The 21369-nt window shown below is 47.2% G+C and overlaps 1 pseudogene; it reads right to left on the reverse strand.

Annotated features, from left to right (window-relative positions):
- The window catches only part of LOC123134183 (uncharacterized), a 146149-nt pseudogene that overhangs the window by 41092 nt on the left and 83688 nt on the right, over nt 1-21369 (reverse strand).

Genomic DNA, 21369 nt, shown 5'->3' on the forward strand with positions numbered 1-21369 from the left:
TGCAAGATAATAAAGAGCACGTAAATAAAAGCTAGGGGCTGTTTAGATAAAGAAGTAATAAAGTAAGTATAGAGAGTGTGGAAAAGTGTTGGTAGGAGTTGTGAAATTGTCCCTAAGCAATTGACTACTTTACTAGACCGATATCAAGTTTTATGTGGGCGAGGCATAAGCTAACATACTTTCTCTTCTTGGATCATATGCAATTATGATTGGAAGTCTAGCAAGCATCCGCAATTACTAAAGATCATTAAGGTAAAACCCAACCATAGCATTAAAGCATCAAGTCCCCTTTATCCCATACGCCACAACCCCCTTACTCGGGTTTATGCTTCTGTCACTCAAGCAACCCACTATAAGCGAATCATGAACGTATTGCAACAACCTACAACAGGAATCCCTCACGCTTGCGCGACATGGAGGGCACAATAGGACAGCAACATAAGCACAAGCAAATTAAACCAATCATAGAAATTCATCAATCACCGATAGGACAACAAAAATCTACTCAGACATCATAGGATGGCAACACATCATTGGATAATAATATGAAGCATAAAGCACCATGTTCAAGTAGAGGGTACAGCGGATTGCGGGATAGTGGACCGTTGAATATAGATGGGGGAAGGTGATGGAGATGTTGGTGAAGATGGCGGAGGTGTTGGTGAAAATCGCGGTGATGATGATGGCCCCTGACGGTGTTCCGGTGCCACCGGAAGCAAGGGGGAGAGAGCCCCCCCCCCCTTCTTCTTCTTCTTCTTCCTTGACCTTCTCCCTAGATGGGAGAAGGGTTTCCCCTCTGGTCCTTGGTTCCCATGGCATGGGAGGGGCGAGAGCCCCTCCGAGATTTGATCTATCTCTCTGTCTCTCTCTGTTTCTGCGTTCTGGGATTCTGCCCTTTCACCGTTTCTTTTATATCCGGAGATCCGTAACTCCGATTGGACTGAAACCTTCGCCAGGATTTTTTTCCTGAAAATTAGCTTTCTTGCGGCAAAATAATAGCAGCAACTGCCTTACGAGGGGCCCACGAGGGTTAGGGGCGCACCCAGTATAAGTGGGCGTGTGGGCCACCCTCGTGGGCACCTCGGGCACCGTCTCGCGTTGATTCTTCCTCCCATATTTCCCAAATATTCCAAAAAATAAGCTCCGTCTATTTTTATCCCGTTTGGACTCTGTTTGATATGGGGTTTCTGCGAAACATAAAACATGCAAAAAACAGGAACTGACACTGGGCACTGGATCAATATGTTAGTCCCAAAAGTAGTATAAAAAGTTGCCAAAAGTATATGAAAGTGGAATAATATTCGCATGGAACAATAAAAAATTATAGATATGACAGAGACATATCATTCGTCAGCTCCTTGTTACAGGGTCTAGATCAAGGTACTCTGGCATGCAAAAGTTGATCTTTGTCTCATTATGGCCTCAAGGAAAATGCGGCACTACTTCCAAGTCCATGAGATCATGGTTGTCACTCGCTTCCCTTTGCAAAGGATACTCCAAAACCCTGAGGCTACCGCAGAATAGTGGAATGGGCTTTGGAGCTATCTAGTTTTGGTTTGAAGTTTGAGAGCACATCAACAATCCAGAGCAGGGCATCGGCAGAGTTTATTGCAGAATGGATGCCAACCCTTGATGAGGAAGTGACAGAGACAGTTATCCCCGGCAAGGAATCACCCCAAGAATGGATCATGTATTTCGATGGTGCCTTTTACCTGTAAGGTGCATGGCCTAGTGTGCTTCTTGTCGCCCCCTCCGGAGAGGACTTGAAGTACGTCATCCAAATGCATTTTGCTCGGGAAGAGGCAACCAACAATACAACAGAGTATGAAGGGCTCCTTGCCGGGCTCAGGATTGTAGCAGAATTGGGAATTAAGAAGTTGATCATTCGAGGAGACTCACAGTTTGTGGTGAGACCAGTCAACAAGTATTACCAAAGTCCATTGATGGAGGCATACATTGAGGAAGTGAGGAGATTGGAGGAACGCTTTGACGGATTGCAAACAAAGCACGTACCCTGTGTGGGATACAGCATAGCTGATCATTTGTCAAAGTATGCTGCACAGAAGCTTCCTATGGAACCAGGGACTTTTGTTCTCCATCTCACTCAGCCCTCCGTATCCCTGGCAACAATGCCCCAGAAAAGGAGAAAGTTGGACACCGGTAAGCCTCTCCCGGTAGAGCCATCCGCTCCTGGCAGAGACCCTGCCGAAAATAACTCCTCGCGGCCTGCTGGACCACACCCTCCAGCCGGGCCCATGGACCCCATGAATGAGGCATGTGCTCCCGCAAAAGAGGAGATGTCCCTAGTCCTTGTTGTCGGGCCCCATGCTCCAACTTGGGCGAGGCACATTGTCCACTTCTTCCAAACCGGAGAGCTTCCCGGCGACCCAGATGAAGCTAAAAAAGTAGCCCGGAGGGCCAGTATGTATCAGTTTTTTGATGGCACTCTGTACAGAAGGAGGCCCAACGATGTGACATTGAAATGCGTCTATCGGGAAGAAGGAAAGGAACTACTGGCTGAGATACACAAAAGCATGTGCGGCTCCCACATTGGATCAAGGGCATTAGTTGGGAAAGCATTTTAGCATGGATTCCATTGGCCCACAGCCCTCCAAGATGCGGTTGAGCTAGCCACCAAGTGTGAAGCCTGTCAGTTCAATTCCAAGAAAACCCACCTGCCTGCCCAAGTTCTTCAGACAGTCCCTCTATCATGGCCATTTTCGGTCTGGGGGCTGATATCCTCGCCCCTTCCCCCAAGCAATCGGGGGCTTTGAATTCTTGTTCATTGCCAACGACAAGTTTACAAAGTGGCCAGAAGTGACTGTCGTGAAAAGCGTGACTGCTTAGTCAGCTATCAAGTTCTTGAAAGAATTGGTGTGTCGTTTTGGAGTTCCGGCAAGGTTCATTACCGACAATGGCACCTAGTTCATGAGCCGCGCCTTCATGCAATATGTTAATGCCCTCGGATGCAAGATCTCATTTGCCTCTGTGGCACCCCCCGAGCAACGGACAAGCTGAGAGGGCGAATGCTGAAATGCTGCGAGGACTCAAGACAAGAACCTTTGATACACCACAGAAGCACGACAGGCGGTGGATTGAGGAGCTTCCGGTAGTTCTCTGGTCCCTCAGAACGACACCAAACCGAGCTACCGGGCAGACTCCCTTCTCCCTGGTCTACTGGGCGGAAGCAGTTATCCCCACAGAACTCATTTACGTGTGACAGCCTGGTTTTTGCCTTCTCTCTTTTTCCGGACTTCATTTGCTTCTGCTTTTAATTTGGAATTTTTGAATCAATTCAAATGGACTTATACACTTGGGCATGTCCTTGATTTTGACCCAAGTGACTCATCCACCTCTAACTCCTGATTCTTTCTCTGAAAAATCCCAAAAAGAAAAATATTCATTTTCTACTTTGAAACCCACTTCAGAAACTTGTGCTCCAAAGCAACCCTCATTTTTATTGCTCCAAACATCCTGAGAAAATTCCCAAATATTCTTTGAACCCTAGGGCACCTCCCTGAGAAAAAATATTGCATAACTTTTTGGGATATTTTTGCTATAGAAAATCATTTCTGTTCTGGACAAAAAAGTCACTTTGCACAGAAAGTATACTTTTCCTTGATCCAATGAGGCTGATTTTTCTTGAGCTTCATTACATTCCTAAGAGACTACTAAACCCGAAAGCTCAACCCTAAACTCTTACCGGATCTCTCATAGTTAACCTCACAAGTTACTGTCCAGAAACTTACCATGAAGTAAACCACGCCCACAAAGCTCTTGGGTTCAACTCAAAGCTTTGGAACAACTCAAACCACCAAGGACTACACGCCAGACATGAAGTTTATGCTTAGCGCGGCCTGATGTCATAGTTCACACAGTGACCGCGTTCGTCCACACGTGCTGGCATGCCGATGACGTGCTCTGCGTCGCGCCTAAGCCTCTGTTGAGCTCGTGCTCGCTTCCCCGATCGCCGCACCTTGCGAAACTGCACCACAATCATTGTCCCAACTCCCTTAACTTGCCTCTGCCGCTTGCTAATGCCGAAGCTCGCGCAGTGGGCATGGGCACGACGCGACCAAGCGTACAGTGCACTCGTGCCACTGTGCTTGTCGCCACCCGCGCTCATGTGCTCGTCTCCACCCTCCCATAGTGGCCGCATGAGTTGCACAGCCATCTCCCCCTCTCGCTATTGCTGTTCGTCGCCGGGTGATGTCTGCTAGAACTATGTCGTATTTCCCCAAAGAGGAAGGGATGATGCAGTATAGCGACGGTAGGTATTTCCCTCATTGATGAGACCAATGTTATCAAACCATTAGGAGAACCTCCTCACACCACGTAAACAACACCTGCACACAAATAACAAATACTCGCAACCCGACGTGTTAAAGGGGTTGTCAATCCCTTCCGGGTATGGTGCCTCAAGATAGGCAAATAACGTGAGGTAAAAGTGGTAGATAGGATAAATAGTTCGCGGAACAAATAAATTGCAGCAAGGTATTTTTGTGTTTTTGGTTTAATAGATCTGCAAATAAATGCAAGGGAAAATAGATCGCAAAGGCAAATATGATGGAAAGAGACCCGAGGGCCGTAGGTTTCGCTAGTGGCTTCTCTCGAGAAAAATAGCAAATGGTGGGAAAATAATTACTATTGGGCAATTGATAGAACTTCAAATAATCATGACGATATCCAGGCAATGATAATTATATAGGCATCACGTCCAAGATTAGTAGACCGACTCTTGCCTGCCTCTACTACTATTACTCCACACATCGACCGCTATCCAGCATGCATCTAGTGTATTAAGTTCATGGGAAAATGTAGTAATGCAATAAGAATGATGACGTGATGTAGACAGGATCCATTTATCTATTGCGGAGATATAGATCTCATCTTGTTATCCTTAGTAGCAACGATACATACGTGTCCGTCCCCCTTCTGTCACTGGGATCAAGCACCGTAAGATCAAACCCACTACAAAGCTCCTCTTCCCATTGCAAGATAAATAGATCAAGTTGTCCAAACAAAACCCAAATATCGGAGAATAAATACGAGGCTATACACAATCATGCATATAAGAGATCAAAGAAGACTCAAATAACTTTCATGGATAAAAAGATAGATCTGATCATAAACCCAAAGTTCATCGGATCCCAACAAACACACCACAAAAAGGCTTACATCATATGGATCTCCCAGAGACCATTGTATTGATAATCAAGAGAGAGAGAGAGAGAGAGAGAGAGAGAGAGAGAGAGAGAGGAAGCCATCTAGCTACTAACTACAGACCCATAGGTCTACAAAGAACTACTCATGCATCATAGTAGAGGCACCAATGGAAGTGGTGAACCCCTCCATGATGGTGTCTAGATTGGATCTAGTGGTTCTGGACTCTGTGGCGGCTGGAATTGATTTTTGTCGACCCCCTAGGGTTTCTAGAATATTGGGGTATTTATAGAGCAAAGAGGCAGTTCAGGGGGCACAAGAGGTGGGCACAACCCAGCAGGGCGCGCTTGGGCCTCCTGGCACGCCCTGGTGGGTGCTGCTCCCATCAAGCCACCCGTAGGTGCTTCCTTGGCCCACTGGATGTCTTCTGGCCCAAAAAATCCTCCAAGAGTTTCGTTGCATTTGGACTCTGTTTGGTATTGATTTCCTGCGATGTAAAAAACATGCAGAAAATAGCAACTGGCACTGGGCACTATGTCAACAGGTTAGTACCAAAAAATGATATGAAATGACTATAAAATGATTTTAAAACATCCAAGAATATAATATAATAGAATGGAACAATAAAAAATTATAGATACGTTGGAGCCGCCCCGACCCGAGCTCGCCAGCGATTCCCCGTAGGTCCTCCACCTCACTCTAGTTCCTCTCGAGCTCCACCCACTCCTCTGGCGACTTGCTGGTGGGGAACTGGTGCAACCCCACGTCACCGTCGTTCCCAACTCCGACGAACCCCACATTCTGCAGCCGTAGGAGAGGCTAGTTCGATCCACGTCCGACCACCCCTGGCCAAACCACGGGTACGGGAAGGTGCTCCTCAACCCCCTCTCTCTTCCTATCCCTCCGGTTCCAACCACCGGGCACTCCTTGCCAGAGACCGCGCCGGTGAAGCGCCGCCCGCCTCTGTTTCTCTCTCTCTCTCCCCCTAACTTGACGCGTGGGGCCCGCTGTCAGCCCCACAGCTCACACGCGAAGCGGTATGAGTGGTGGCGTATTCTAGGAATACGCCATCGATGTCACCCCCTGGTTTTCTTTTTATTCAAATTAATTCAAATTTTGACCAAAAACTTTGACCCGCTGTAACTTTTTAACCATAAGTCCAAATGAGTTGATTCTTTTTGCATTGTGTTCTTATCGAAAAGATCTAGCAACACAACAAAAATGATAATTTTCTCTGCGGTCTAGATTTTCTAGTAATTTTCAGAAGTGTTCTTGATATTTTCTTTTTGAGATATTAATTGTTTTTAGAAGGAGAAGCTTGTCTTGAAGAGACCCAGGAGGAGTGTGAAGCTCCTCTAAACTAAGGCAAGCCACACCAACATTTTTATGGTGTCATTGCAATATTCATGAATTTTCCAACTTGAAAATGAGTTATTTCTGCATATAATCATTTAATGAATAATGCTTGTTTTAGTTATTTTGTCATGGGTAAAATGTTTAGTTTACATAAGTGAGTACATAGACTAATGTGAGAAAGCATGAGTAGTGACTATGTGATTTTTGCTATGGCTACTAGTGTTGGTATTATTTTCTTATGTGAATACTTGGTTTCATATGGTAATGATAAAACTAAAAATGATGAGTGATAATAACCAGTGAGAAAGAACCAGTAGAGTTTAATGATGACTTGTGCAAGAAGAACTTTTGATGATGTTGATCTGTTTATTCTAAGTGATATGTGATGCATGTTGTACGGTTGCATGATCATGGCATATGGTGACTCGATTATTTTCATTTCAAGTTTAACCTGATATTAATTGAACTTGAACATAAAGTTGATCGGGTCATGGTGCCACTGAATCGAGTTTCCCCGGTGCAACCACATTTGCCTTTGTGGGAAGGCCTTTAGTCGGTCCGTTGTCATGCCTCTGGTCCGTGCCTCCAACGAGGGAAGGTTATGGGCGTGCGGGACCATGGACCGGTAAGCAGACATAACCTTGTGTGCCCGTTGTTGTTGATGTTATGGTACCTTGTTCCCGTTTGGTACCGTTTGAGTTTTTCCACGACGGTGGCCATTGATGCCTTTGGTAGGCACGGGGCCAGCCATGACTTAGCCCAGTGGAGAGTTAGTCAGAGTGGACGAGAGAGTGTCATGGCAATGGGGGAGTTTTGTCGGAATGCCGTTGGTCCACCCGAATGGGAGTGAGAGGCTATGGGTTCCGTGGTGTGGGTATAGTGTGCTACCTCTATAGAGTGTATTTAAATCTATCGATAGCTGCGTCCTCAGTTATGGACACAACTCATGAGTAAGTCACACCATAGATCAACATTAATAAGTAATCTTGCACTCTAAGTTATATGTTTGGCACTGGTTAAGTGATGATGAGATTAGTGAGACTGATGTGGTGGAAACCAAAGTGTTGGTTTTATTTGTGATCTGCAAATTATCACCGTTTGGTTACGAGGTAACCCGTTGGTAAGAGAGTCCGATGGACTTGGTGCACAAGTTTGGTTGCATGGCATGAGTAGTATGCGGTTATCTGCATTCAACTTGATTAAATGTCTTGATATTTCTTGCCATTATGTTTATGCTTGTTGTGAGCTTGCAAGTACATTCAATGTACTGACCTAGCGTGTTATGCCAGCTTTCAGGAAAGTCTAACATTATCGGAGTGCTGCCGTGTCTAGATCGTTTCCACATCGGTGTCCCTGTGCTATGGAGTCCCACTTCATCGTCGTTCTGCTGCCGCATAGTTGTCGTGATCGAGGTCCCTTTATGTTCACTAAATTATGTACATATTGTTCAGCCACACCGTGTGTGCCGCTTGGCCTCGCTACTTGATGTAATATCGCACTATGTTTACGCTAGCATCAATAAAGCGATTGTTTTCTGTACCAAGATGTTGTGTGTTGCCAGAAGACTTGATCTCTGGGCTAGCAATGCACAGTAAACCGGTTGCTCTGAGCCAGGGTGCCACAATGCTTGGTATCAGAGCCGCACTGACTGTAGGACACGCTAGACTCCCGACACGTTAGTTGAACATTAGCTAGCTTGCTAATTGAGTGCCGGTAGTGTTTGCATCTGGTTGCTGCATTGCATGCACTTGGTTTATTGTTGTTTCTAACCGGCTAATGGTTGTGAGTGTAGATGACTCCAGTGCCGTATCCGCGCCAGTGGGAGCTGTTGCCATACACTTCACCGCATCTTCTTCGGAATGTATGGCGTTGACTTTACCCTCATGGTGATGACCCAACATATCGGATGTACCGGGAGCATCTAGTCGACTCAGTGTACGAGTATCACGTTGCGGTTACTCTGCGCACCAGTTCGCCATCACGCTCTTAAACTCATACCTCTTGGAGCCGTTATGCTTCCACCGCCGCTCTGGCCGTTCAGTTTGCAGTGTTCGAGGTCCTCATTGAGCTACGCTATACCGAGGTCCAGATGCAGACCCACCTAGGTTTTCGCTACTATCCATCCCTGCACGATGATGGTCGTGTCCATTTTCCTGTCATTGATCCAGCGTCCGATAGTGATACTAGCCACCTTTCTCGATACATCACTGCTAGTTATCTTCTGATTCACGAGCTCGCTCGAGAGTTGACTTGTGCTCGCACTGCTTTAGTAGCCGCTAGGTCCTATCCTACTCCCCCTTCTTTGGGATTTACTCCTTATATTGTGCCCGGTTCTAGCTCGCCTATTTCCCCGGTTACTCCTCCAAGTAGCTCGGGCACCTCGACCGTGACTCCACACAGTGCCCCTGCTGAGTGGGCGTCTCTTCTCGCTACCCCCGCATCCCCCATGCTCCCTTTTCATCCTACGGCTACCCCTGAGGGAGAGCCCTCGAGGCAGCGCCGTCGTGTTACCTTTAACCCGAAGATCTTAGTTAATGCCGTAGTTCAGGTTCTGAGTCCGACCCAGGAGATGACCCAGCAGCGCCGGCAGAGCCATAGAGCATCGGAGTATCCGCAGTTGTCATGTGATGTAAGGATGTAGTTGTATGAGCCATGATGTATCGTTTCATGTATGAGAGTAGTCGTACCCGTCATGATGTCTACCTTTCATGAACGAGTCTATGTATAATTATGTTGGAACTTTTTATTATTTGTTGTGTTTCTCGATATTTTGTTTCACTTCTTTCGGGTTTGTCGCTGGCTTTTCTTCCCATTTTTGGATGTTGCTTAGCGCGGTTGCTTTCTATTGGGAAAAACAAACAGTAGGATGACACTGGGAGGCAGCAGCACGCAGGCTTGTGAGGATGTCCCAGTTCGTCGCTCAGCAAGACAACAAGGACATTCTCCCGAGCCATATTGCCAACCACCGCCTCCACCGCCACATCCGCCCTCCATTGAACAAATTTTATGCGCATGTTTGAAGAAAGAAGGAACAACGATCTGATTGAGTTGTTAAAAAGTTTGCAAGGTATGGTTGGGCAGAACGGAAATCATAATGGCCATCACTCAAAGCTGTCAGATTTTCAAACGACTAAGCGTCCCAGTTTCAGTCAAGTGGTTGACCTTTGGAAGCCGATGATTGGTTGCGAACTATTGTGAAGAAGCTTGAGATTGCTGGTACTGAAGAAGCTGACAAGGTTCCATTTGCTACACACTATCTTGAAGGAGCTATTGCTATATGGTGGGATAATGCTAAAGCTATGTTGCCTGCGGGCGAAGAAATCACTTGAACTAATTTCAAGGACCATTTCCGCAAGTACCATATTCCCGCCGGTATTATGAAGGTCAAGCAACATGAATTCCTCACTCTCACTCAAGGAAATCTGTCAATAAGTGAATGTTTGCACAAGTTCAACTATTTGGCCTGTTATTCTCTCTATGATGTGGCCACGGAAGAAAGGAAGATCGACAGGTTTCTTGGAGGATTAAACCAACACCTCAGGTGCACTCTCAGTATGCTCGACTTTCCAGACTTCTAGACTTTGGTAAAAATATCCCTCATTGCAGAAAGGGAGTACAAGCCTGTGCATGACAACCAACCCGCGAATAATGACCACAAGCGTAAATTTGAGCCTAAAAGGACGGACAACTAGTGCAGAAGGCTCGTACCTGGCAGTAGATGCAAGTTGAATACAAACCAAATTGGCAACAAAATGTGAACAAGACCACTACTCAAGTCAAGAACGCCATGACCAATCCAATGCGCAAAGAGTGTCAGAGCAACAACTCTTGCTTCAATTGTGGAAAAACCGGACATTATGCCGGACAGTGCCCCAAGAACAACAAGTCAAATGTGTCATTCCAGCAGCAAGTCAACCACATGGGACCATACCCTGCCCAGAGGATCATCCAAGGGCAAGTTCATCACCTCTCCACAGACGAAGCCCAACAAGACCCATAAGTCATCATTGGTATGTTTCCTGTTAATAACATACCTGCAATAATTTTATTTGACTCTAGGGCTTCCCACTCTTTTGTTTCTTGGAGTTTCGTTGCCCAAAACAAATTTCCTTATTCAATTTTGGGAAAAAGTATGATGGTTCAATCCCTGGGATCCGTGCTTAGAAGCAATCTGGTCTGCCGTAATTTGGAAATTGATATCAAGGGAGTCTGTTTTCCAACTTCTTTGATAGTCATCGAGTCTGCCAAGCTGGATGTTATTTTCGGAATGAACTGGTTGACCCAATATCAAGTATGCATCAACTGTGCGAACCGAGAAGTCACCTTGACAACTCAGGAAGGGCGATCCACAAAATTCTATGCCCATAGAAGCATACCCAAGAGAGAATTTGTCTTTACCGCTGTAGTTGAAGTATTGGATTTAATTCCTATGGTCAGTGAGTTCCCCGATGTATTCCCTGAAGAATTACCAGGAATGCCACCAGACCGAGAGGTCGAGTTTGCAATTGACCTTGTGCCCGGGACAACACCATTATACAAGAAGTATTATTGAATGCCTTCGTCCGAACTCGTGGAATTAAAGAAACAACTTGATAAGATGCTCCAGAATGGATATATCCGTCCGAGCTCTTCACCATGGGGATCAACCACAATATTTGTGGACAAGAAAGACGGCAGTCTCAGAATGTGTGTGGACTACCGTCGGTTGAATGATGTCACCATAAAGAACAAATATCCACTTCCAAGATTTGATGATTTCTTCGATCAACTCAGTGGGGCAAAAGTATTTTCCAAGATTGATTTAAGGACCGGATACCATCAACTCAAGATCAAAAAGGAAGATATTCCTAAGACCGCGTTCACTACCCGATACGGTCTTTACGAATATATAGGGATGTCTTTCCATCTCACAAATGCCCCTGTCTTTTTCATGCATATGATTAATAAGGTATTCATGGATTTCTTGGATAAGTTGTTGGTGGTCTTCCTCGATGATATTCTCATATACTCAAAAAGTGAAGAAGAGCACAAGGAACATCTCAGAGCAGTCTTGCAGAGACTCCATGACCATTAGCTATATGGAAAATTCAGCAAGTGTGAGTTTTGGCTCAAGCAAGTCAGATTTTTTGGCCATGTTCTATCAGCGGAAGACATAGCTGTGGATCCCAGCAAGGTGAAAGACATGCTTGATTGGGCAGCACCCACGACCGTATCCGAAATCCGAAGTTTTCAGGGATTAGCCGGAAACTACTACCATTTTATCAAAGGCTTTTCCAAGATTGCCAAGCCAATGACAGAACTCCTCAAGAAAGATAAGAAGTTTGAATGGACTGAGGACTGTGAGAAGAGCTTTAACGAGCTAAAGACCAGATTAACATCAGCACCAGTATTGACTCTCCCAGACATCTATTGCAGCTTTGATGTGTACTGTGACGCATCCAGGAAAGGTATTGGATGCGTACTCATGCAAGATGGCAAGGTTGTAGCCTACGCATCTTGCCAGCTACGACCACACGAAGGAAATTATCCTACGCATGATTTGGAGTAGGCCATAGTTGTGCACGCTCTAAAAATTTGGAGACATTACCTTATTGGAAAAAGCTGTCAGATATTTACCGACCACAAGAGTCTCAATTATATATTTACTCAGCAAGATTTGAACCTTCGACAACGAAGATGGCTTGAGTTGGTCAAGGACTATGATCTGGGAATAAATTACCATCCGGGTAAGGCCAACTTGGTTGCTGATGCTCTAGGTCGCAAGTCTGCCAGTTTAAATGCCATGATGGAGTCCTTGCCTCCTGAACTCCAACAAGAGATTGCTCAGCTTAACTTGGTAATTGTAGATGTCGGCCTTGCAAATATATTGGAAATAGCTCCTACCCTCGAGGATGAGATTCGCATGGCCCAGGCAGACGACTCAATTCTACAAGGTCATATCAAACGTGTGCAAGAAGGCAAGACCCATGATTTCTCTAAGGATCCGCAAGGTACACTAAGGTTTCGAGGACAGATATGTGTACCTGAGCAAGCAGACTTGAGAAAGAAGATTTTGGTAGAAGCACATGAATCCTTGTATTCAATTCACCCCGGAGGTACCAAAATGTACGAAGACCTTCGACAGATATTTTTGTGGGATGGAATGAAAAAGGACATCGCATACTTTGTCGCTTGTTGTGACGTATGCAACAAAGTGAAGGCGGAACACCAGAAACCCGCCGGACTTCTTCAACCCCTACCCGTCCCGCAGTGGAAATGGGATGATGTCTGCATGGACTTTGTCACCAGTCTACCCAGGACTCACCAAGGCAACGATGGAGTATGGGTCATAGTGGACACACTCACTAAGGTAGCTCATTTTATTCTCATCCGCACCACATATCGCGCCAATCAACTCGCACAATTATATGTGTCCAGAATAGTCAGTCTGCATGGAGTGCCAAGAACAATCACTTTAGACTGAGGTTCACTCTTTACCTCCGCATTTTGGTCACGCCTTCATCATGCGTTGGGGACCGCCCTCAAATACATCACAACCTATCACCCACAGACAGACGGTCAAACTGAGCGAGTAAGTCAAATACTTGAAGATATGCTTCGAGCATGTGCATTAGCCCACGGACCCAAGTGGGAAGATTGTCTGCCATATGCGGAGTTCTCATACAACAACAGTTTTCAGACCAGTCTGAAGATGTCCCCATATGAAGCTTTGTACGACCGCAAGTGCCGCACTCCGTTAAACTGGTCCCAAACTAGAGATAGCCGCATTTTCGGAACTGATTTAATATTAGAGGCTGAAAAACAACTCAAGGAGATCCGCGATAGACCGCAATTGGCTAAGTCACGACAGAAGAGTTATTATGATGCCAAACACCAACAAGTCAATTTTGAACCTGGAGAGCATGTGTATCTCCGAATCACACCCATGAAGGGAATCAAGAGATTTCAGACCCGAGGAAAATTAGCACCAAGATATATTGGTCCGTTCCCAGTTATGACCAGAGTTGGCATAGTTGCTTATCAGTTGGAATTGCCACCGGAATTGTCAGAAGTATGCAATGTGTTCCATGTTTCACAGCTGAGAAGGTGTATTTTACCACCCGAGAAAAAGGACTGATATGTCAGAAATAGAGCTTGCCAAGGATTTAACCTATGAATAGAGGCCGTTCAGAATATTAAATGAGATAGAAAGAGTCACTCGCTGTAAAGTGATCAAGTTTTATAAGGTTCAGTGGGAGCATCACACCGAAGAAGAAGCAACCTGGGAAAGAGAGGAATTTTGAAGGACAGCCTACCCAGAATTGTTTTCCCGAGCAACCAAATCTCGAGGATGAGATTCATCCTAAGTGGGGGAGGTTTGTGACAGCCTGGTTTTTGCCTTCTCTCTTTTTTCGGACTTCATTTGCTTCTGCTTTGAATTTGGAGTTTTTGAATCAATTAAAATGTACTTATACACTTGGGCATGTCCTTGATTTTCACCCAAGTGACTCATCTACCTCTAACTCCTCATTCTTTCTCTGAAAAATCCCTAAATGACCCAAGGAATATTTTTCATAAAAGAAAAACTTTCAGTTTCTTCTCTGAAACCCACTTCAGAAACTTGTGCTCCAAAGCAACCCTCATTTTTATTGCTCCAAAAATCCTGAGAAAATTTCCAAATATTCTTTGAACCCTAGGGCACCTCCCTGAGGAAGAATATTGCATAACTTTTTGGGATATTTTTGCTACATACAGTCATTTCTGTTCTCGACAGAAAAGTCACTTTGCACAACAAGTATACTTTTCCTTGATCCAATGAGGCTGATTTTTCTTGAGCTTCATTACCTTCCTAAGAGATTACTAAACCCCAAAGCTCAGCCCTAAACTCTTACTGGATCACTCACAGTTAACCTCACAAGTTATTGTCCATAAACTTACCATGAAGTAAACCACGCCCACAAAGCTCCTGGGTTCAACTCAAAGCTTTGGAACAACTCAAACCACCAAGGACTACACGCCAGACATGAAGTTTATGCTTAGCGCGGCAAGATGTCATAGTTCACACGGTGACCGCATTCGCCCACGCGTGCTGGCATGCTGACAATGCGCTCTGCGTCACGCCCAAGCTCGTGCTCGCTTCCCCGACCGCTGCACCTTGCCAAACTGCGCCACAATCATCGTCCCGACTCCCTTAACTCGCATCTGCCGCTCGCCGACGTCGGAGCTTGTCGCAGCGGGCACGGGCACGACGCTTCCAAGCGTACAGTGCCACTGTGTTCATCGCCGCCCGTGCTCCTGTGCTCGTCTCTGCCCTTCCACAGTGGCTGCATGAGCTACGTCGCCTTCTCCCCCTCTCGTTGACGCTTTTCATCACTGGGCACCATGTCCAGAAGATCTCCGGCGGAGCCTGATCCCCCTATTCGCTCGCCTATAAATACAGCCCCCTCCCGCCTCCTCGAGCATCACTGCACACCCACCCAACCTCCATGAACACGTAGCTAAGCCACAGCCCAGTCGGACAGGCCTCTGGTCGCCACCCTGACCCGAGCTCGCCGAGATTCCCCGTAGCTCCTCCATCTCACTCCGGTGCCTCTCGAGCTCCAACCACTTCTTAGGCGACTTGCTGGGGGGGCACTGGTGCTGGCTGACCACGTTGGAGCCCTGGTGCAGCCCCACGTTGCCGTCATCCCCAACTCCGGTGAACCCCACGTTCTGCAGCCGTTGGAGAGGCTAGTTCCAGCCACGTCTGACCACCCGTGGCCAAGCCACGCATATAGGTAGGTGCGCCTCGACTCCCTCTCTCTTCATGTCCCTCTAGTTCTGGTCGTCGGGCACTCCTCGCTGGAGCGCGCCGGCAAAGCGCTGCCCGCTTATGTTTCTCTCTCTCCCCCCCCTGACCTGATGCGCGGGGCCTGCTATTAGCCCCATAGCTCACACCTGAAGCGATATGAGTGGTAGCATATTACATGAATATGCCATCGACGTCACCCCTTGGTTTTCTTTTTATTCAAATTAATTCAAATATTGACCAGAAACTTTGACCTGCTTTAACTCTTTAACCATAAGTCCAAATGAGTTGATTCTTTTTGCATTGTGTTCTTACTAAAAACATCTAGCAGCAAACCAAAAACGAGAATTTTCTCTGCTGTCTAGATTTTCTGGTAATTTTCAGAAGTGTTCTTGATATTTTCTTTTTGTGATTTTAATTGTTTTCATAAGGTGAAGCTTGTCTTGAAGAGACCCATGAGGAGTGTGAATCGCCTCTAAACTAAGGCAAGCCACACCAACATTTTCATGGTGTCATTGCAATATTCATGAATTTTCCAACATGAAAATGAGCTATTTCTTGCATATAATCATTTAATGAATAATGCTTGTGTTAGTTATTATGTCATGGGTAAAAATTTTAGTTTACAGAAGTGAGTACATAGACTAATGTGAGCAAGCATGAGTAGTGACCATGTGACTTTTGCTATGGCTATGATATGACTAGTGTCAGTATTATTTTCTTATGTGAATACTTGGTTTCATATGGTAATTATAAAACTAAAGATGATGAGTGATAATAACCAGTGAGAAAGAATTGGTATTGTTTAATGATGACTTGTGCAAGAAAAACTTTTGATGGTGTTGATCTGTTTATTGTAAGTGATATGTGATGCATGTCATACGGTTGCATGATCATGGCATATGGTGACTCGAGTATTTTCATTTAAGTTTAACCCAATATTTATTGAACTTGAATATAAAGTTGATCGGGTCATGGTGCCACTGAATCGACTTTTTCCCAGTGCAACCACATTTGCCTTTATGGAAAGGCCTTTAGTCGGTCCGTTGTTATGCCTCTGGTCGGTGCCTCCAACAAGGGAAGGTTATGGGCGTGCGGTACCCTGGCCCGGTAAGCAGACATAACCTTGTGTTCCCATTGTTGTTGATGTTATGGTACCTTGTCCCTGTTTGGGATCGTTTGAGTTTTGCCATGACGGTGGCCGTTGATGCCTTTGGTAGGCACGGGGCCACCCATGACTTAGCCCAGTGGGGAGTTAGTCGGAGTGGTCGAGAGAGTGTCATGGCAATGGGGGAGTTCTGTCAGAATGCCATTGGTCCACCCGAATGGGTGAGAGGCCATGGGTTCCGTGGTGTGGGTACAGTGTGCTACCTCTGTAGAGTGTATTTAAATCTATCGATGGCCGCGTCCTCGGTTACGGTCGCAACTCGTGAGTAAGTCACAGCATGGATCAACATTAATAAGTAATCTTGCACACTAAGTTATATGTTTGGCACTGGTTAAGTGATGATGAGATCAGTGAGACTGATGTGGTGGAAACCAAAGTGTTGGTTTTGTTTGTGATCTGGGAATGATTACCGTTTGGTTACGAGGTAACCCGTTGGTTAGAGAGTCCGAGGGACTCAGTGCACACGTTTTGTTGCATGGCATGAGTAGTATGTTGTTATCTGCATTCAACTTGATTAAATGTCATGATATTGTTTGCCATTATGTTTATGCTTGTTGTGAGCATACAAGTACATTCAATGTATTGACCTGGTGTGTTATGCCAGCTTTTAGGAAAGTCTAATTGGATCAGAGTGCTGCCATGTCTAGATCGTGTCCACATCGGTGTCCCTCTACTATGGAGTCCCGCTTCTTCGTTGTTCCGCTGTCGCTTAGTTGTCGTGATCGAGGCCCCTTTATGTTCACTAAATAATGTACATATTGTTCAGCCACACTGTGTGTGCCGCTTGGCCTCGCTACTTGATGTAATATCGCACTATGTTTCTTCTAGCATCAATAAAGCGGTTTTTTTCTGTACCAAGATGTTGTGTGTTGCCAGAATACTTGATCTCTGGGCTGGCAATGTAAGGTAAACCGGTTGCTCTGAGCCATGGTGCCACAACGCTTGGTATCAGAGCCGCACTGACTGTAGGACACGCTAGACCCCCGACACGTTAGTTGAACGTTAGCTAGCTTGCTAATTGAGTGCCGGTAGTGTTTGCCGGAGTCAGGGTAGTCGCCCTCCCGCCCGCTGCCATCATCATCACCGTCACTGTCCTCCTCGTCACTTTCGCTCGAGGAGGAGCTTTCATTGTCGGTAGAGCTCTCCGGGCAGCACCCTAAGCGACCTCCCGAGCACCTGAAGATCTTGACGGAGAGCAGGCCGGTCTCCATTAATTTGAATTGGAGAACGTGCCCCTCCGAAAAGCCATGGGCACGGGCAAAAGTCTTCCAACCACGACGGAGATACATCACGTGAAGGGCAGGGAAATCAGCATCAACCCACATGATGTCGTTCCCACAACCCCTCATGTGCAATCTCAGAGCACGTGGTTGTTCGACCTCCATCTCCCGCGCAAAGGGAGTTGGAAGGAGAAGATGACCACCCAAAGGCTTGTACAGCCTAATGATGAACTCCCTTGGCTGGTCCCCGACATGGCATTCCGCCGGGGGAGGGGCCGCCGGTGGGGACGCAGCCAAGGCGCCGCCCCGCCCTCCTCTTCCCCGGGCACCGCAGCGACCTCGGCCTCGCCCCTCCCTCCTCCTCTCACAGCGGGCTCCGCCACCGCAGGCTCCGGAGGAGGATGGATGCACTGTCGAGTAGAAGCCCTCATCGCCGCCGCTGGGTCACCGCTGCACCCTCGCCCCCTCACCATGGCTAGAAGGGAAGGATTGCAGAGGAAAAGAGGAAGAAGTGTGGGTAGAGAGGCGCTGCCCCTGCCCCCTTTTAAAGGAGGGCGAAGCAGGAGGCTGGCTCCTCACACAAGAAATGGCCGCCTCGCTCCTCCAATGCGGCCTCTCTGCACCCTCCGTGGCTCTAAGAATCAAGGCCGACCCTCTGCTCCAACCATCGGCGCCCAGTTTTCGGCCATGACACTCCTCCCAGTGCCCTCCGCATCCACCACCTACCATGCCCAATGCATGCAAAACACGTGGCAGGTGCATGCAAAATGGGAGGCAAATGGCATGGCAGTTTCCGCCCTATGATCGTGGGGTGAGGCGAATCCATAGGTCATGATCGAAGTTCTTCCATAGCATTACGCACAACACACAGGGAAATCAGAAACTGGCCTGAAATCAAGATTAATGAAGAAGCAATGAAGACCTCAAGAGACCAACCCCTTCAGCACCCTCTCATGTGCACTTATTAGGCCCTACCCCGACGACGCTCGGCAGCGCGTTTGGGGCAGGCCGCGGGGCTTCTGTCGGTGCAACAAACCCTAGGTCTGTTGCCCTGACTGTGCACAGTCACGGGAACAAGGTCAAGTCACCAACCCAAGCCAGAGTACAAGGAACCAAAAGCATTGAAGGGCCAACATGCGGATCAAGAGGACCAAAGTCAAGCCAGGGATGCAAGATGCCACCAATAGAAAATCATCCCTTACCGGACAGGCGAGCTCAACAAGGGCGAGATCACCCTCGGAAGCAGACGACCAAGACGTCCCGGCAGGGCCTGCCAGGACTCACAGAGGCAAAACCACCTCACCAACTACCCCACCACGACCCATGTCGTCAATCAGTGCGGTATCAAGCCGCAAAGTGGCTAAGTGGCAACCATTCGCCACATGATGGCGTCTTTCTACAGAAGATACCTACAGTTGACACCCGTCCTGCGATGTGCCAAGCAAGCAAGTGTGGAGCTGGCAAGATAGCCTGACAAGTCTTGCTGGGCAAGTGACGATGTGTGACGCTAAGTGGTGCATTTAATGCGCCCTGTCAGCCTGTAGAGTTAGGTATGATAGCACTGTTTGCTATCCTATCGGTGCATAATGACTACTTTGCCATTGTGGTGACCCCTTAATCTATAAAAGGATGCCCATGGCAACCATAGAAAGGGTTAGAAGGTTGGATAACTCACACCCCCATACGCGCGTAGCCACTGTCGCCCCTGCCGGGCAAGTGTACTACGCTCCACCACCACCTTTCCACCATCAATCCACCAAAGTAGGAGTAAGGTTTTACACCTCACAGCGGCCTGAACCTGGGTAAAATTGCCTGCGTTATCTCTGCGGTGCTGCCCCATGCTCGTCTGCTCTTTGTGCATCACGAGGCCCCCTGCCGTACCAGCAAGGGGACCTCTGGTCCCATAGGTGGCCATCATTTTCCCGTGACATCTTTGGCGCGCCGGGTAGGGGGATCGCTTGCGCGAACCTGAAGGTGTGTGCAGCGCGTCATCTTCGTCACCACCTTCGCCTTCGACGGCGCCATCGACCATGGCGCCAAGAAGAAACCCTGTGCTTCGGCTCATCCATCCACCTCGAAGGTTGTGCCAGCCGCGGCCTCTAATGCCACGGGAGATGCGGAGGCTCGCGAGGACGTGGACGCTGCTGGGGACGTGGTCGGAGCAGGTGGCACTGTCACCACTTCCCCCGTGGCCGACATGGGAGCAGGAGACATCGGAGGAGAACATCATCATCAGCGCCTCGACGGCCACGTCCGCAAGGTACGGGTGAGGGAGTTACTCCATCAGTGTCCCCTCCTCTCACCGACGGGCACAGTCGCATCAACGACGCTTGGACCAGGGCAAATCGCTGCCCTCTGGCCGCCCCCACCATGGGAGCGACTGCGGCGCGTGTGCCTTGATGACCCACAAGTATAGGGGATCTATCGTAGTCCTTTTGATAAGTAAGAGTTTCGAACGCAACAAGGAGCAGAAGGAAATGACAAGCGGTTTTCAGTAAGGTATTCTCTGCAAGCACTAAAATTATCGGTAACAGATAGTTTTATGATAAGGTAATTTGTGACGGGTAAAAAGTAACAAAACTAAACAAGGTGCAGCAAGGTGGCCCAATCCTTTTTGTAGCAAAGGACAAGCCTGGACAAACTCTTATATAAAGCAAAGCGCTCCCGAGGACACATGGGAATTATCGTCAAGCTAGTTTTCATCATGCTCATATGATTCGCGTTGTTACTTTGATAATTTGGTATGTGGGTGGACCGGTGCTTGGGTACTGCCCTTCCTTGGACAAGCATCCCACTTATGATTAACCCCTCTCGCAAGCATCCGCAACTACGAAAGAAGAATTAAGGTAAACCTAACCATAGCATGAAACATGTGGATCCAAATCAGCCCCTTACGAAGCTACACATAAACTAGGGTTTAAGCTTCTGTCACTCTAGCAACCCATCATATACTTATTACTTCCCAATGCCTTCCCCTAGGCCCAAACAATGGTGAAGTGTCATGTAGTGGATGTTCACATAACACCATTAGAGGAAAGATAACATAGTACTCATCAAAATATCGAACGAATACCAAATTCACATGACTACTTATAACAAGACTTCTCCCATGTCCTTAGGAACAAAGGTAACTACTCACAAATCATATTCATGTTCATAATAAGAGGGGTATTAATATGCATAAAGGATCTGAAGATATAATCTTGCATCGAATAAACCAACTAGCATCAACTACAAGGAGTAATCAACACTACCAGCAACCCACAGGTACCAATCTGAGGTTTTGAGACAAAGATCGGATACAAGAGATGAATTAGGGTTTGAGAGGAGATGGTGCCGGTGAAGATGTTGATGGATATTAACCCCCTCTTGATGAGAGGATTGATGTTGATGAGTATGGTGACGATTTCCCCCTCCCGGAGGGATGTTTCCCCGACAGAACAGCTCCGCCGGAGCCCTAGATTAGTTCTGCCAAGATTCCGCCTCGAGACGGCGGTGCTTCATCCCGAAAGCTTCCTTATGATTTTTTCCAGTGAAAAACACCATATACCAGAATGTGGGCATTGGGGGGCTGCCAGATGGCCCACGAGGCAGGGGGTGGGCCTAGGGGGTAGGGCGCGCCCTCCATCCTCATGGACAGTGGGTGGCCCCTCTGGTTATTTCTTTGCCCAATATTTTATATTCCAAAACTGACT

The sequence above is a fragment of the Triticum aestivum genome, chromosome 6B (genome assembly GCF_018294505.1).
Source record: "Triticum aestivum cultivar Chinese Spring chromosome 6B, IWGSC CS RefSeq v2.1, whole genome shotgun sequence".
NCBI classification, from domain to species: domain Eukaryota; kingdom Viridiplantae; phylum Streptophyta; class Magnoliopsida; order Poales; family Poaceae; genus Triticum; species Triticum aestivum.